Source organism: Diadema setosum, chromosome 13, assembly GCF_964275005.1.
Source record: "Diadema setosum chromosome 13, eeDiaSeto1, whole genome shotgun sequence".
Classification (NCBI taxonomy): Eukaryota; Metazoa; Echinodermata; class Echinoidea; order Diadematoida; family Diadematidae; genus Diadema; species Diadema setosum.
This window is the reverse complement of record NC_092697.1, coordinates 5412785-5429426: the sequence shown is the minus strand read 5'-3', so window position 1 is coordinate 5429426 and position 16642 is coordinate 5412785.

The following is a 16642-nucleotide window of genomic DNA, read 5'->3' as shown; positions in this document are numbered from 1 at the left end:
GTATTTTACGGATGTTCATAATTCGAAGGGGAATGGATAGGGAATTTCATTACCGATAACATGAATGGCATATCATTGCCACCAGATATCATTATTGGTTTAAAAAATCGCATTTTATGTCAAAATGCATGGGAAAAAAAGTTGCACTTTAGGCCATAGGAAGCATATTGTATACATTTCCTATGTAAGTTATCAAATGATCTTTTTAAATTGTGTAGTTCTCAGGAATTTCTTCAGGTACAATGTGCTTCCCTATCAAACAGATGTTATGCATATTTTTTGAACAATAGGCCTTCTCAATATGAAAATATTGGTAGAAGCCATGTGATTTGTAATTCCAATTTAGGTTGATCACATTAATGTGCCTGTGGGCATTTTGCATCATGCCCTCAAGTTGTAGATCAGTTTGCTGAGGGAAATGGCATCGAACGTGTGGAGTGGCCTGCAAGATCCCCTGACTGTAATCCAGTAGAGAATCTTTGGGATATCATTAAGTGGAAAGCGAGCAAGAAGTTGAAAGATGACACTTCACTGCAAGAATTTCAGCGCATCTTGCAGAGAGCATGGGCCAACATTGAGCAGCGCCAAGAACAAACTTTAGTTAACAGTATGAGGTCCGGAGGAGATGACGGCTGGTCATTGCGGGTGCACTCTAAGAAAAAAAGGTTCTCAAATGGTTCTCGTCGGCTCCAAAATGGTTCTCATCAGATGGTTCTCGCAAAATGGTTCCGATGAGCACCTATAAACCCTAACAAAAAAGTCCTGTGGTACTCCCTGTGGTACTTGTCGGTACCACACAATGTACCACACACTTGTAATGTTACCACAGGAACTGTGTGGTACTGTACCACAGGCTTGTAGGGTACTCCCTGTAGTACTAGTCAGTACCACACAATGTACCACATAAATGAATGTTACCACAGGAACTGTGTGGTACTGTTTTACAGGCTCATGTGGTACTCCCTGTGGTACTGGTTGGTACCACACAATGTACCACACAAATATATGTTAACACAGGAACTGTGTGGTACTGTGTCACAGGATCGTGTGGTACTCTGGGATGTACCACAGGGCAGTACCACAGGACATTACCACAGGAAAGTACCACAGGACATTACCACAAGACAGTATACACACAAATTGTCCTGTGGTATTTTGGGATGTATACCACACAACAGTACCACAGGACAGTACCCCATGAATTGTCCTGTGGTATTTTGGGACGTACCACAAGAGAGTACAACAGGAAAGTACCACAGGATATAGTACCACAGGACAGTACCACACGACTTGTTCTGTGGTATTTTAGGACATACCACAGGACAGTACCACAGGGCAGTTCCACAGGACAGTACCACAGGAAAGTACCACAGGATAGTACCACAGGACAGTACCACAGGAGTTGTCCTGTGGTATTTTGGGACGTACCACAGGACAGTACCACAGGATATTACCACAGGACAGTACCTCACGACTTGTCCTGTGGTATTTTGGGACGTACCACAGGGCAGTACCACAGGACAATACCACAGGGCAGTACCACAGGACAGTACCACAGGAAAGTAAAACAGGATAGTACCACAGGACAGTACCACACAACTTGTCCTGTGGTATTTTGGGACGTACCACAGGGCAGTACCACAGGAAAGTACCACAGGATAGTACCACAGGACAGTACCACACGACTCGTCCTGTGGTATTTTGGGACGTACCACAGGACAGTACCACAGGGGAGTACCACAGGAAAGTACCACAGGGCAGTACCACATGAAAGTACCACAGGACAGTACCACACGACTTGTCCTGTGGTATTTTGGGACATACCACAGGGCAGTACCACAGGAAAGTACCACAGGATAGTACCACAGGACAGTACCACACGACTCGTCCTGTGGTATTTTGGGACGTACCACAGGACAGTACCACAGGGGAGTACCACAGGAAAGTACCACAGGGCAGTACCACATGAAAGTACCACAGGACAGTACCACACGACTTGTCCTGTGGTATTTTGGGACATACCACAGGACAGTACCACAGGATATTACCACAGGACAGTACCTCACGACTTGTCCTGTGGTATTTTGGGACGTACCACAGGACAGTACCACAGGGCAGTACCACAGGACAATACCACAGGGCAGTACCACAGGACAGTACCACAGGAAAGTACCACAGGATAGTACCACAGGACAGTACCACACGACTTGTCCTGTGGTATTTTGGGACGTACCACAGGGCAGTACCACAGGACAGTACCACAGGATAGTACCACAGTGCAGTACCACACGACTTGTCCTGTGGTATTTTGGGACATACCACAGGACAGTACTACAGGATAGTACCACAGGACACTATAACGCCACATGACTTGTCCTGTGGTATTTTGGGACGTACCACAGGACAGTACCACACGAATTGTCCTGTGGAATTTTGGGACGTACCACAGGACAGTGCGACAGGAATTCCTGTGGTAATTTTCGATGTATCCAGGAGAGTACCACAGGAACTGTCCAAAATCCCACAGGAAAATCATAATATGGTGCTATTCCACACAGAAGTACAACACAGCAAATTAAATTCGTAAGTACCACAGAAAAATGCTACAGGATATTCTTTTTTTTCTTAACATTTTATACCAGAGGACTATCACATCAGGAGAATATCAAACAGCACTACCACACAGGAGTACCACACAGGAAAATTGTAAGGCAGAATCAACTGAAATTTATAACAAAAATACAAACAAAAAAGCACATATTAATATTCCTCAATTAATTGATAGATGAGTTATGCTGTGAATTATAACAATTGATTTGCCATTACTTATCCTGTCCTATTAGTACTCCTACAGTATTACCTATTTAGTAAAAGTGCTGATGTAAAGCATGAGAAATTTCATAAGGACTTCTGTGGTACTCCTGTGGTACTCCTGTGGTACTCCTGTGGTACAAATTTTTACATAGCTCATGAATATTCATAAAAAGCACTCTAGATTTTAGAAAATACATATATGACTTAAAAAGTCAAAGTATTAATGATGGAACTTACTTTGAACTTTATGAAAGATTGTCTAATTATTTTATGTTATTCCCAATATCATAGATATTGCTATGAAAGTGTAATTTCATATCTTGATAATAAAGTATAATCGAGTTAGTAACCATGCCTTAATGCTTTACGGATAGACGGCCATATATATATGTACTGAGAGGGTCGATGGCTACCTAGGAATAGAATATGACTATATAGATCTATTATAGGACTAGATTGGCACTTGGCCATTAGACTCTCGTTTGAGGTTATATGTTAGGAGTAGGACAGGTTATTCAGTTGGGCCATGTTTGTCGTAAAATCCATCACTCACCTATCAGAAACATTCCTTGATATGTGGCTAAAAGTCTCCCAGATTTTTTTTTTTCGATCTATCCTGTGTGGTACTCTCCTGTGGTACCATGGAAATGCTGTGTGGTACTGCCCTGTGGTAATGCTGTGTGGTAATGATCGACCTGTGGTACTGTCCTGTGGTACTGTCCCAAAATACCACAGGACAGTTCCTGTGGTACTGTTCTGTGGTACTAGTCCTGTGGTACTGCCCTGTGGTACGTCCCAAAATACCACAGGAATTCCTGTGGTACTGCTCTGTGGTACGTCCCAAAATACCACAGGAATTCCTGTGGTACTGTCCTGTGGTACTTTCCTGTGGTACTGCCCTGTGGTACGTCCCAAAATACCACAGGAATTCCTGTGGTACTGTCCTGTGGTATGTCCCAAAATACCACAGGACAATTCCTGTGGTACTGTCCTGTGGTACTGTCCTGTGGTACTTTCCTGTGGTACTGTCCTGTGGTACCGTCCTGTGGTAATTACCACAGGAGTACCACAGGACTTTTTCGTAAGGGAATGGTTCCCAATCGAAATGGTTCCATTCGTCACCATTTGCTAGTATGCGACCCAGTCCCCGAGTGTTATTTGTGGTACTCCTGCAGGTCAAACAATATCTTTAGGTCCACTTTCATTTTTCCCCTTGCTGTATATTCGAATGTCAGATGTAAGAATCACCAAAACTGTGGTATTGGTACAAAAATATTGTATGTGTTTCTACTGCTGTGATAATAAAAAGTACATATTGTTTTTATCGTAGACTAATGACTTCTCTTGGCTGCGTGCCAACTGACAGCTGCCACCATCCACTTTTAGCGCTCGATCAGATATGCGTACGCGTAAACGTACACATACTAGTACTGCACTGTAGGACTACTAGTATGTAACCGCGGCGGCACGCGCCGCGGCTATGTAGCCCTGTGCTGCCTGCCTGCGCCTATCGCAAACCTACCACCACATAGCGGCAGAGTGCCAATGCAATACCATACATGCAGCGGCAGCCGGCTATAGTGTAGACACTTACACAAACACATCACACCCATATTAAACGAACGGCACCCGGTAACGATTACTTTTGACAAAGTGGACTGGAAACGTGTCACTGTCAATTTCATTTTCGCCATGGCAGTCATCACAATTTAGGAGAAGAGGTAAGATTTTTAGTTTTAATGTGGTTTTATCTCATTTTTAGATGACATTCGTTCGACGTTGGTACAAAATCAAGTTAGAATGTTACGTGTTAGATTCATCACTCAGTTTTTGTTTTCAGTCAGTGATTAACCTTTAACAGTTAACGGTTAGCTAGATCCTAATGTTAGATCTAATTTGATCGAAGCTGCTATCTTGTGTAATGTTTACCAGGTACAGTAGATCCAGATCTATCAATAACATGTTAGGCTGAGCTGACACTTTACAATTAGAAATTTGGCATAGCAATACGGCTCATGGGCTAGCCCGAACAGACGCCGTGCGGGGCCGGAGCATGGCTGTCACGTTTTTACAGCGACCGGGCCGGGCTAAGTTACTTAGCTACATGCATGTAACGTTTAGACATTTCTTTGCCTATCAAAAATAGAGTCTACTAACTGCGAAACATAGCCCAAACGCCGAACGCAAAGATAACTGTGTACAAGGAGTGCCCCGGGGTAAGGTTTATACCGTCTACATGCAATAAGGAAATTTGTTATCTAATGTTAGAAGCTTATAAGTTACAATGTATAACTGTGCTAACGTTAGAGCCAATTAGAGGTCTGTCTACAGCCCAGTAGGCCTAACTGTTAGGTCAAAATCTCTTCAGTATGTTTTCAGGCTTGTTCTTAGTGAGGAGTCACGCCGTGTAATGCCGTGTTCTAGATCTGTTTATCGAATTTATAGCAATGACATTGTTTTATTAACGCGGTGTAGGTCTATTGTATCTTTCAATTCATATATCAGGGAAGTGGACACACCAACATGCACAGAAACCAAGGAACAAGTAACTCTGGCCGGGACGATGAAGCAGTACGTACGTGTTTGGGTCGCTGGTGCGGTTAGGGAAAAAGGTAGACTCTACATTGATCAGAGAGACAGCCCGTGACAGACCGTTGACAACATCGGCCAGAACCGTAGGCTTACCACTAGCCAAGAATGAGCTGGGCGGCCACAAGAATTCATCGATCAGAATAAGAGCCCGGGATAGCCCATTTGCAGCATCAGCCAGAACCCTGGGCTAGTCGAGAATGAGCTGTGTGGCTAAGACGATACATCGACCAGAATGACAGCCTGTGATAGCCCGTTGACAGCATCAAACAGAACCGATGGGCTAGTCAAGAATGAGCTGGGTGACCAAAAGAATACATCGATCAGAATGACAGTTTTAGCCCGATAGCCCGTTGACAGCATCGACCAGAAACCTACGCTAGCCAAGAATGAGCTGAGTCAAAGAAAACACACTGATGCTGCCAGAGAAAACCTTTGAGAAATATGTAGATAGGATAGGTAAGTTCGTTTGCATTGACTTATAGTGTATTTTATAGCTGCTCTTTCAGAATCTGCCGTCAACCAAATATTCATGTCAGGCGACTTTTTGTTGGTTTGTGTGATGGAGGGTCACATGTTTTGTTATGATCCCAATACAGTATTTGCAGCTTACAATGTACCAGTAATAATGTTTCACTATAATTTGCATTTAACAGCTTTGAATCAACTGTATTGGGGGGGGGGGGGTAGACGTAATGAGATCAGACCAGATGCCAATCTGAGAAGTGGAGTCATTCATAGGTCTAAACTTTAAAAGCACAAAAGGAAAATGCTCTTAATGATTCTCCAGTCATTGTGTGGTCGATTTCTGCACACTTTTAAAGTTTGCACCTAGACTGGTAAAACTTTGAATTGCATTTATACCCACGCAGGAATTACGTATTGTGTAGAGAATTGAAGATTATGTAATTTATTTCAAAGCACTGATGCACCTCTCGTCACCAGTTTATATTGCTTTTGCAGAAATACAAAATGTACATGTGTGGTGTTTAAAAGACTGTTGGCAAATTTGGTGAACAAAATGACAAACGCTAACAACATATTATTGTCATAGGCAGGTTATAGGACAGCAAATTCAAACCTCAGCTTTAGGCCTGCATATAGTTTACTCTAATGAATTTGTTGCTCTGCTTTTTAAAAAAAGTGTAAATGAAGAGTTTGTTCGCAAAAACCGATAAGTCCATATTTGCCAAATGGAGATATTTGCGATTAAAGGTCAAGAAAAATAAAGATAACAATAAGAAAATTTTTGCTTCTTTTGACCATAACTTCAAAAATGTACTTTATATGTAGTAACCAATATATAATTTAAAAGGTATTATTTTGTACTTTATGACAGAGACCGTACTTCAAAATCTTCAAAAAATGGACTTATCGGTTTTTGCTATCAAACTCTTCAAATTTTTATCGATTCCCAATGTTATATATTTTAGATCATGGTTGAGGAATTTTGTTCATTCATGCTTGTGAAACTGTGTGGGTGTGGTATCCTAGCTCTTTTCCCCTTGGGATTCTTATTATCCGTCTCATTATAAAACAATGTGTTCTTTTCTTTTCTTTTCTTTTCTTTTTTGTGTGTGTTTTCGTAGGACATGCTGTAAATTGTCAGAAGTCATGATTTCGTTAACCTGAATTGATACTCTTCTTGTATTTGCAGTTGTATAGATGTGTCTATGGTGCTTTCAAATTGCAGAACAACAACAACAACAAAAAAGGTCACTCGTATACATGTACAAAGATAAGTTAATTCAAGTACTCGACGTTATGAATGTGAAGTGAAGTGAAGTGAAGAAGTGTAAAGCTTAACCTATCCGAAGTATCATACAGTACCAGCAATATAATGTATGTTTTCTGTGACAATACCAAAGGTCCTGTTTAATGGAATTGATTTCCTGCCCTTTGTAGTTGCTTTTAGGACAAATATGCGTTAAAAGGAAAAAAAAACAACAACACCGAACAAACTAGCAAATATGTGGAAAAAGTTCCTCATACTACTTAAGCAGGTAATGTACTTGCCTTCTGCCTATCTTATGACTTACACGATTACTGTATCTCATCCATGCAGGAATTATTTCACAGAGAATTAGAAATTTTGTTATGTATTTCAAAAGCCTGATGCACCTCTTGCTATTTCATGATCTGTACAGAGATGTGTGATGGTGTTTCAAGAACTGCTCGGTACACAAATGACAAATATTGTGGAAAAAAATCAGTGAACAAATGAAAATATTTTGTCAAGAATATTTGACAGATTATAACATGACAAATACAAACCTCACCTTTAGATTGTAAAAGTGAAGGTGAATAAATACATTTCTGCGAATTTGTGAAAGAACACATTTCTATGGTTTTCAGTTATTGAGTAATGTTTCATGAAAAAAAATATTGGTGAATGTCATGTACATGTATTCATGCTTGTGAAACTGTGTGTGCATGGGTGTGTTATCCTTGTTCTTTTTTTCTTCCAGTGTCAATGATAATGTATGATATGCTGATGTATTGCTAATACATATGTATACATGTTTTGAAGGTATGTTTGACTGATGAGATGAAATTCAGATGAATTCATTTCATTTCAAATGAGTTTGTGATGCACATTTTCAATGCAGATAGGTAATGTACCTTTAAGAATGGTGCCAGTGAAGCACCTTACCAGCACTGCATGTGAAACACACAAAAAAATACACAGACATCAATTCACATACTACATTCTAAGAAAAAAAAGAAGGTTCTTTTGAGCACCATTAAATGGTTCTCGGCACTGTCACAATAGCGACACCTTTTTTGGAGCCTGTGAGAACCTTTTTTAAATGGTGCCTGTCAGCACCTTTTAACAATGGTGCCCATTAGAACCTTTTCCAATGAAATGGTTCTCATGAGCACCTTTTGAAAAAGAGTCAAAAAGGTGCCCATCTTTAGTCAAAAAGGTGCCCATGGGCACCTTTTAAATGGTACTCACGAGCACCATTTCATCGGGAAAAGGGTTCTAATGGGCACCTTTTGCAAAAGGTGCCGACAAGCACCATTTAGAAAAGGTTCTCACGAGCACCTAAAAGGGTGTCGCTATTGTGACAGTGCTGAGAACCATTTAATGGTGCTCAAAAGAACCTTTTTTTCTTAGAGTGTGGTGGACATATCAATTATCAAATACTTGGTATATGCTCATGAAAAGAAAGAGATAGAGAAATATGCAATAACCCATGCTTAAATGATCAGAATCATGAGTGATTGTCTAATTATTTGTGTAAAAGTCATTACAAATCACTAAAGTGCAACTCTTGTTTCCATGCATTTTGACATAAAATTTGTGTAAAAGTCATTACAAATCACTAAAGTGCAACTCTTGTTTCCATGCATTTTGACATAAAATTTTCACACCAATAATGATATCTGGTGGCAATTTTTTTGCCACTTATGTTATGAGTAATAGAATTCTTTATCCATTTCCGTTTGAATGATGAAAATCGGTAAAATACTTTTTGAGATATATCCACAAATGGTTGGGGGAACTTACTTTTTTGCTGAGTGTATATATATATAAAACTATATATATATATATATATATATATATATATATATATATATATATATATACATATAATAATAATTATATATATATATATATATATATATATATATATATATATATATATTGTCTAATAATCTCCTTTATTTGTCTCAACTTTGTAGCTATAAAGTGCGGGATGGAGACAAAGGCACATAATCTATCTAACCTGGGATATTGTTTTACCCGATCCTGTATTAAGTATAAAGTCAAGTGAACTTCGGAGTTTTGCATAATGCCAAGGTGCACATTCAAATTCAAGTGAAGCTCATCTAAAGTTTAAGTTTTTCTTGTTTTTTGTTTTAGGTTTTACCTATAAACCTCGGGTTAGGTTTTGGATTATTGCTCTATAAATTAAAAAAATTAAGGGAAAGTGGGAAAAAGAAAAGCACAACAGGTAAAAGACAGATTACCCTCTCTAACTGCTTAAAGAGGAAATCTAGTCCAAACATAAGTTAGTCTGATAAAAATAGAGTAAAATCTTACGAGTTCAAAGGTAAAGACTCGACTAAAGTCGGATAAGAAATGAGGAAGTTATGACATTTTGAAGTTTTGCTAATTTCTGCAAATAGTTCTTGTACAGTGAATATGAATATGCAAATGTGTGAACTAACCATGTCATACCCTCACAATTTTCCATTGATCATGTAAAAAAAAAAAAACTGACGAAAATTCAATTTTTCTGTCATTGAAGTTTGAAACATGATATTATTCCTCGTTAGATAATTCCAGAATAGTGATCAGTTAAATATACAAAGATTTGAGCCTCGGGCATAATTGCGTTTGAGTAAAAAAAGTGAAAATTTCAACATTTTTTGTACAAGCTATATGGTAAGTCGTGAGGGAATGACATGCTCACTTTGCCACTTGCATATTCATATATGGAAATAAAATCATTTGAATTGAATCGAATTGACTGTTCAAGATCTGTTTCCCTTAAAAATAGCGAAACTTTAAAATGTCATAACTTCCTTATTTTTCATCCGATTTCAGTCAAATTTTTACAGTTGAACTCGTAAGATTTTACTTTTTTTTTAATTATCAGACTAACTTACATTTGGATTGGATTTCCCCTTTAATTACTCGCGTGCGAGGCTAATCAACGGTATTCCATGATTGAACCATGATTGCACATCTCGATCAAGGAAGTTCACAATTAAGTTTATACCACAAAATGTTGAAATCGTGAGAAAAATACTCGACATATCATCTATGTTTTAAGTAAAGTATATACCTACACATCATCTAAAAAGGTTCATACAAATATTATTTAGACAAATTGTGTCATTTGATTATAGGACTGATAGAGTCCGGTAAAAGAATTGGCTTTCTTCTAAGATTCAGTTATATCATACCTTAATAGGCCTACACGTGAGTGTCCTTGTGAGGGTAAGATGGCCTATTTCTAAGTGTCAATAATTGGCCATGGACCCTCTTATCCCAACTAGTACGAGTGTGTATCTGGTTTGCAACTTGCATAAAGCATGATAAATAGTTATTATTTAATCATTTCCTCACATCTGAGGAAGTCGTATCCCTCTAGCAGATATAACGTAAGAAAATAGACGAGAAATTCATGGAGATCACAACATTATGTTTCAGGCCATAAAGGATTTTAAGCATCAAACAAAACATTGAAAATTCTTATCGTTCTTAGAGGTACTCTATATATGAGTCGTATAGTTTACATACTAACAGGCAGTTGTTGAATCCTTGCGACTTGCAGTATTTGAAGATAGGGACAAAATATTCCATTAAATATCAAATTTGACTACATAATTTGCATCAATACTCATTTGTTTAACATAGACAATAATCTGCTTAAGTTTGGAATAATTTGATGTGAATCGCTTTAGTTTTGTCATGATGATTTCATTTGTGAAAATGGAGAAATAAAACAAACGCACGTGAGTAAAATACAGGTTGTACGGTTTCACCAGTAAAGCTCCTCCTACACTGAGATGTTATCAATCTCATGGTGGTATCACACGATAAAATTGAGATATCGAGATAGGTATGAAATTTGATTATAATTTCGAACAAGAGTATAGATCTCAAAGAAATAGTAATTGTGAACGAGTAAAGCAATGGGCTCTTCATTATCTGTCTCTTCAACATTTTTTTTTTCGAAAGACATACTTGGAAATTTTGGAAAATCCGAGGCGATGTAGGTGGGATAGGCAAGCATGCCAAGGAAATCATATTTTCGTTCAATAGCACACTCCTCGGTTTGAAGTATAGTCACTTTTTCATATAATGAGGCAAGCTAGTTTGTAATCGTAGTGATAGTCCTATATTAAAAGCAAAGAAAACAGTGAAATATAATAATCTCACTACTGAAATCAGTTGACCGAAAGGACAGACAGCAAGTTTACTATTAAATCAAAATTGAATAGATAACATCTACATAAAGTCAAAAACAAAAACAAAAGACGGTTATGATAACTACGACACTGTCTGTAGACGAAGAACAGGCCGTTACTTAGGCCGACAAGATAAATCCATATACATCCCATCAATTCGGGATAAGTCAATATTCGTACGCGCGCCCCATCATGTAGGGGTAAGAACAACAACAACCACCCACTCACCCACACACCGCCGCAACACACGCAGTCTACCTAACCGCCACGTTTTCAGTGCTCCTCAAAGTTTAAGTACCCTGTGGTGACATTATGATTTTTTACCCATGGTTATTTTCCACCTCACTTTGATGCTGAAGAGAGCCATTTGATAATCCCTCACAATCATAACTCAAAATAGCGGCGATATGAATGTAAATTGCAAGGTAGTAAAAACAAAATTGTGTGTAAATTATGGCGTTGAGTGGAATATAAGTAATAAATGCCTTTTATTTGGCTTGAATTTCCAGCGCACATTTCAATTCTCCTTATAAATATTTATTTCTCGATATTATATTTGATATCGAGTGTGTGTGTGTGTGACAGCGAACGTGAGAGTGTGTGTGTGTGTTTAAAGCAGACGGCAAACAGGGAATTCAATAATGGGAAAACCCCAACGAGCCCAAAGCAAAGAGAATCGAGTCATGCATGGTCGCTGGCCACGCCTGAGTGAATAACAACAAAACTGTTTACATTCTTGTCGAGATCCTTCCCTTCAGTGGAATGCTGGACTGTGCACAGTACGAGTGTGCAATTATACTTATGAGAAATAGATATTCACGTTTTCATGAGAAGAAATTAATTCTAAACTATTGTTTGAAAAAATTATTTCTTTGATTTGTAGTTTTCCTATTATGCATTTTAATTGTAAAATGTATGAGCTGCATTGATTTCGATGTCGTATTGTACTTTATACTTTTGCTGGAAATGCCATAAATTTCTAGCTTTCCCATTTCAGCTATTCTTTGCTTTTATTTCTTCAGTTTTCAGATATTTTATGATAGCACCTGGTATCACAGTACCTAGATAAACGTGATTATGTTTTTGATTATGTTCAGTTATCATACCTGGGAAATATACATGTATAGTGAATGTAATCAATGAATACTTTGATTATGTATAAGTTATTACTTATGTCACTATATATACACTGTACTTCACATTTTACTTTTTTGTTTATATATTATTGAAATGTGCATGTACATGCATATATCTATGTATCTGGTGCGTCAAACCATGTGAAAACTGAATTCCCTTTTTTGACAATAAATCAAATCAATATAATCATAGGAGATACGCAATGTTTTATAGGCCTATGATTATATAGGTCCTATATAGCTATGAATAGTGCAGGGTTAGCACTCAAACTCTGCTGATATTTCAATTTGAATTAAGAAAAAAAGAAAAGGACAAGCGTAAGAAATGGACTAAAAAAGGTACAGATTAAGGATAGCAGTGGCAGATCCAGGTGGGGTGTACAGGGCGCCCCCCTTTATTTTCATGTTAAAACAAAAGAAATGAAAACAAATTTGGGGGTGCCTCCCCCCCCCCCCCCCCACCCCATTTAATTTTGAAAAGGCGCCCCCTCTTTACTATATTCATGGATCCGCCCTTGGATAGTATAAAGGATTGGAACAAACAAATAAACAAAGAAACAAAGAAGAAGAAAGCACTTTTAATCATCACGATCGTGTGAATGGCAGAACTATAGAACACTAACCTGTTAGTCATAATGATATAGACCCACCTTCAGTAAAATGGTAATGGTAATGGTTTATCCCCCCCCCCCCCCCCAAAAAAAAAAAATCATTTGCAGCCGTGGAATTGGCTGAATTGAAGAATTTTGTACATTAATTTTTCATTTTATAACAACATACATAATCATACAATCATTCTCCGATTAAAATGTACATAATACTGCAATAATTATCATAGCCTTCTTGACTATTGTACAGCAGTATACACCTGTTGCACGAGTGTGGCTCGCTTATTAACTGCATACAATAATATTTCATACTAGGTTTCAATCACGTATTACGGCCACTAACTGGACAGGAAGGGCGCCCCATGAAAACTGACCTATATTTCAGTATTTTGAACTTTATCCCAAGACACTCCAAAAAAGAAAAATAATTCATCATCATAACAAACCGTATCAAACAAACATGTTACTTGGTAAACTCCTTCGATAAAAAGGTATGAATATTGCAAGTAAATCACCAATAAACTTTGAACACCCCTGGGAACCATATTTGGATGGATGGTGATTTCAAAGCGTTGCACTATTTCGCAGAAAAGTGCAGTTGAAGAGATCGAGAGGGAGAGAGAGATAGGAAAAAAGAAGAACGAGGGAGATGGGGATAGAGAGAGGAGATATATAAATAAAGGCCTATAGAGATAATGCCTTATAGAGAGTGCAACCGAACAATAAAATGTAAATTATGTAACAATACAACCAGTCTCCGACTTAATTTTTTTGCATGCACAATAACATACAAAATGTATAATTAATACCCTGATTAAAGTGAATTCAACAAATCCATGAGAAACGGTACTGAACTGTTGCGAAATCGCTCAGTTTTGCATCTGAATTGTTCTCTGACATTTGATATTGAATATATTAGTTTCTGTCGATTTATGTATGGCTATTATGGCTCATTGGGGGATGTGATCCAGGGTTTCTATAGTTTGTATTAAAGGGATCGTATAGTTTTGGTTGAGACCTAATTTCAGGTTTTTTTTTGGTGAGACAATGAGAAACATCTTATGAAATATGAAAGAGCATGTAATTCTATGAGGAATTCAACTTTTATCTGATGGAAATTGGTTTTGAAATGGCTGAGATATCAAAAAAAAAAAATAGCGATTCTAATAAAGTGTGGGACCCACACTTTATTACGATTGCTAATTTGTTATACTTTGTTTTTGGATGTTTCAGTCATTCAAAACCCAACTTTCATCAAATAAACTTTGAATTCCTCTTAAAATGGTATGCTCTGTACTATATCATAAGTGTTTTCTTGGTATCTCGCAAAAAGTTGAAAGACCAATTTTTATCTCCACCAATACTGTACCATCCCTTTAAAATGGCGTGCCCAAACACAGTAGAAAAAAAAAAAAACTTTGTAGCTGCCCAAAGGCTGTAACATTCTGGGAGTCATTGTATAGTAAAGAAAATAGAGGAAAAATGGATTGCAACTGCACTCATTAACACTGCTCCTATCTAAAGGATTGGTATTACACATAATTTTCTTTTGCCTTGGTCGAGGTAGGGCAACCGTGGTGTCGCACCTGTAATATGGCTATGCAGGAAGGTGCAGTGTAAAAAAAAAAAAAAAAATGTGATTGTGCTTGATGCGGCCTAAAATTATGCTAAATTGCCACGAAATAATGTTACATCATGCAACCACTATACTATTGTGGTGCCTAATCACCTGACACCCCTCCCCCCCCCCCCCCAAAAAAAGAAGAAAATAATGCTCTGATTTTTTTTTTTTTTTTTTTGCAAAAAAAAAAAAAGATTGTTGTCCCTAGTCGACCGACAAGCAAGAAATAAATTATGGTGCCCAATCGTCCTCACATATTTCGCTTGTGGTGCCCATCAGCTGATAAGCAAATTAAATAAATAAATAAATAAACAGATGAAGAAATAAATGACGAAATTAAGAAATGATTTAAGAAATGAATCAATGAATGAGTGAGTGGATGAATGAATAAATAAATAAATGAATAAATCGATTAATTAATTAACAAAGGTCCTCAAATGTTATGCTCCCAACTGCGGTGCTCAATCGGCAAAACAAAACAAATATAACAGGTCTTCACAACTTTTTATTGCCAATTTCGTCGACAATTAATTAGTTGACAAACTAACAAAGAAAAAGTGATGCCGCAGTACAGAAAACGCCTTGAGATTTCTTTTTTGCAGCAATTATGCTAGAATTATGCTAAAAAACAGACAAGCTATGCCTAGCATGATGCCAGATGCTGAAGCGTCTAAAATTATGCCAGAAAGCACAATTATGCTAATTCTGACAAAGTTGGGGAGGTGACTAATTATGCAATCCACAGAACTCTTTTGCAAACCTGCAGCATAGGACCATTCGCAGCGCTCCATTACAGATTGCATGTGTGGGGAAACCCCACTGATGCATACGAAGACGTCAGATTCGCTGCTGATGTTATTAGCTTGTTTTCCAGACGTCTGTTGCTGTAACTTAGAAGACAGGGGACAGAGAGAAAAAAAACAAGTCTTATTCTCTGAATATGTGGGTCATTTCTTGAAGTCAGAGTACAAAAATAGGGCATCAATGACCATTTTGGAGGAAAAAAAGGAGAAAATAAGCCACCAAGTTCAGTCTTTTTTAGCCAGTGAAGAAGGAAAATGCAACAAACACCTATATCAAAGCTAAGACAAGGACCTGTTTACAATACAATACAAGCGCAATCGCTGAAGATCGACAGGGTTGGGTCGTGTACGGGTAGCTCCTGCTGAGAAGCGTAATATTAACGTGAGTTGCAACGTAAAATAAATGTTTTGTACGTAAATTAGTGATAAGCACCCTACATGCCCAATTCCCATCTGGCATTATGCTCTATTTGGTGAATTGCCATCCTTTTTACTTTAATACTGAGCAAATATCAGATTGAGATACCCATGTTTCTGTTTAGTGCCGTAGCTGTAAGTAGTAGTCTAGTGGGGATATACAATGTCAATGTACGACCATCCCCAATTTACAATTTACTGCTCCCACAGTAGCCCCGGAGACCCGCCGCTCTGCAACACTGTAAGTTGTACGTTGGGGCTGCTGGTCGCAGTTACTCCCACAGTAACTGTGTATGGTTGAGGGTTCTAGATATCGCGCACGAAAATTTGAAATGCTCTTATAATAGAAGTTATTCCATAATCGTACCTGAATTTCTCAATGAATATCACGAAAATGCAGAAAAATCACCTCCCAGAATCTCCTGATGATACGATGACGGAGTAGTGCGCTGTCGCCGTTTGTATGTCGGACTTTTTTTTATGCGTTCAATTTCTTGGGGTATGTAAAGGTCGCGCAGCTGCCCTATGTAGTTTCATGCGTGAAACTGCCCCTCTCTGCGGCTGTAACGTGCTTCGGCTTTCGTAGAATATTATAAACGATCGATGGAACAAATTACGAATTCTATCGGCTACGATCATACGAACGAGACAAGCGAGACGACACGTCTAGGCTACAACATCCTTAAAAAAAAAGATTTGAAGCTAAGGTAGGTAAATTATAAGGTA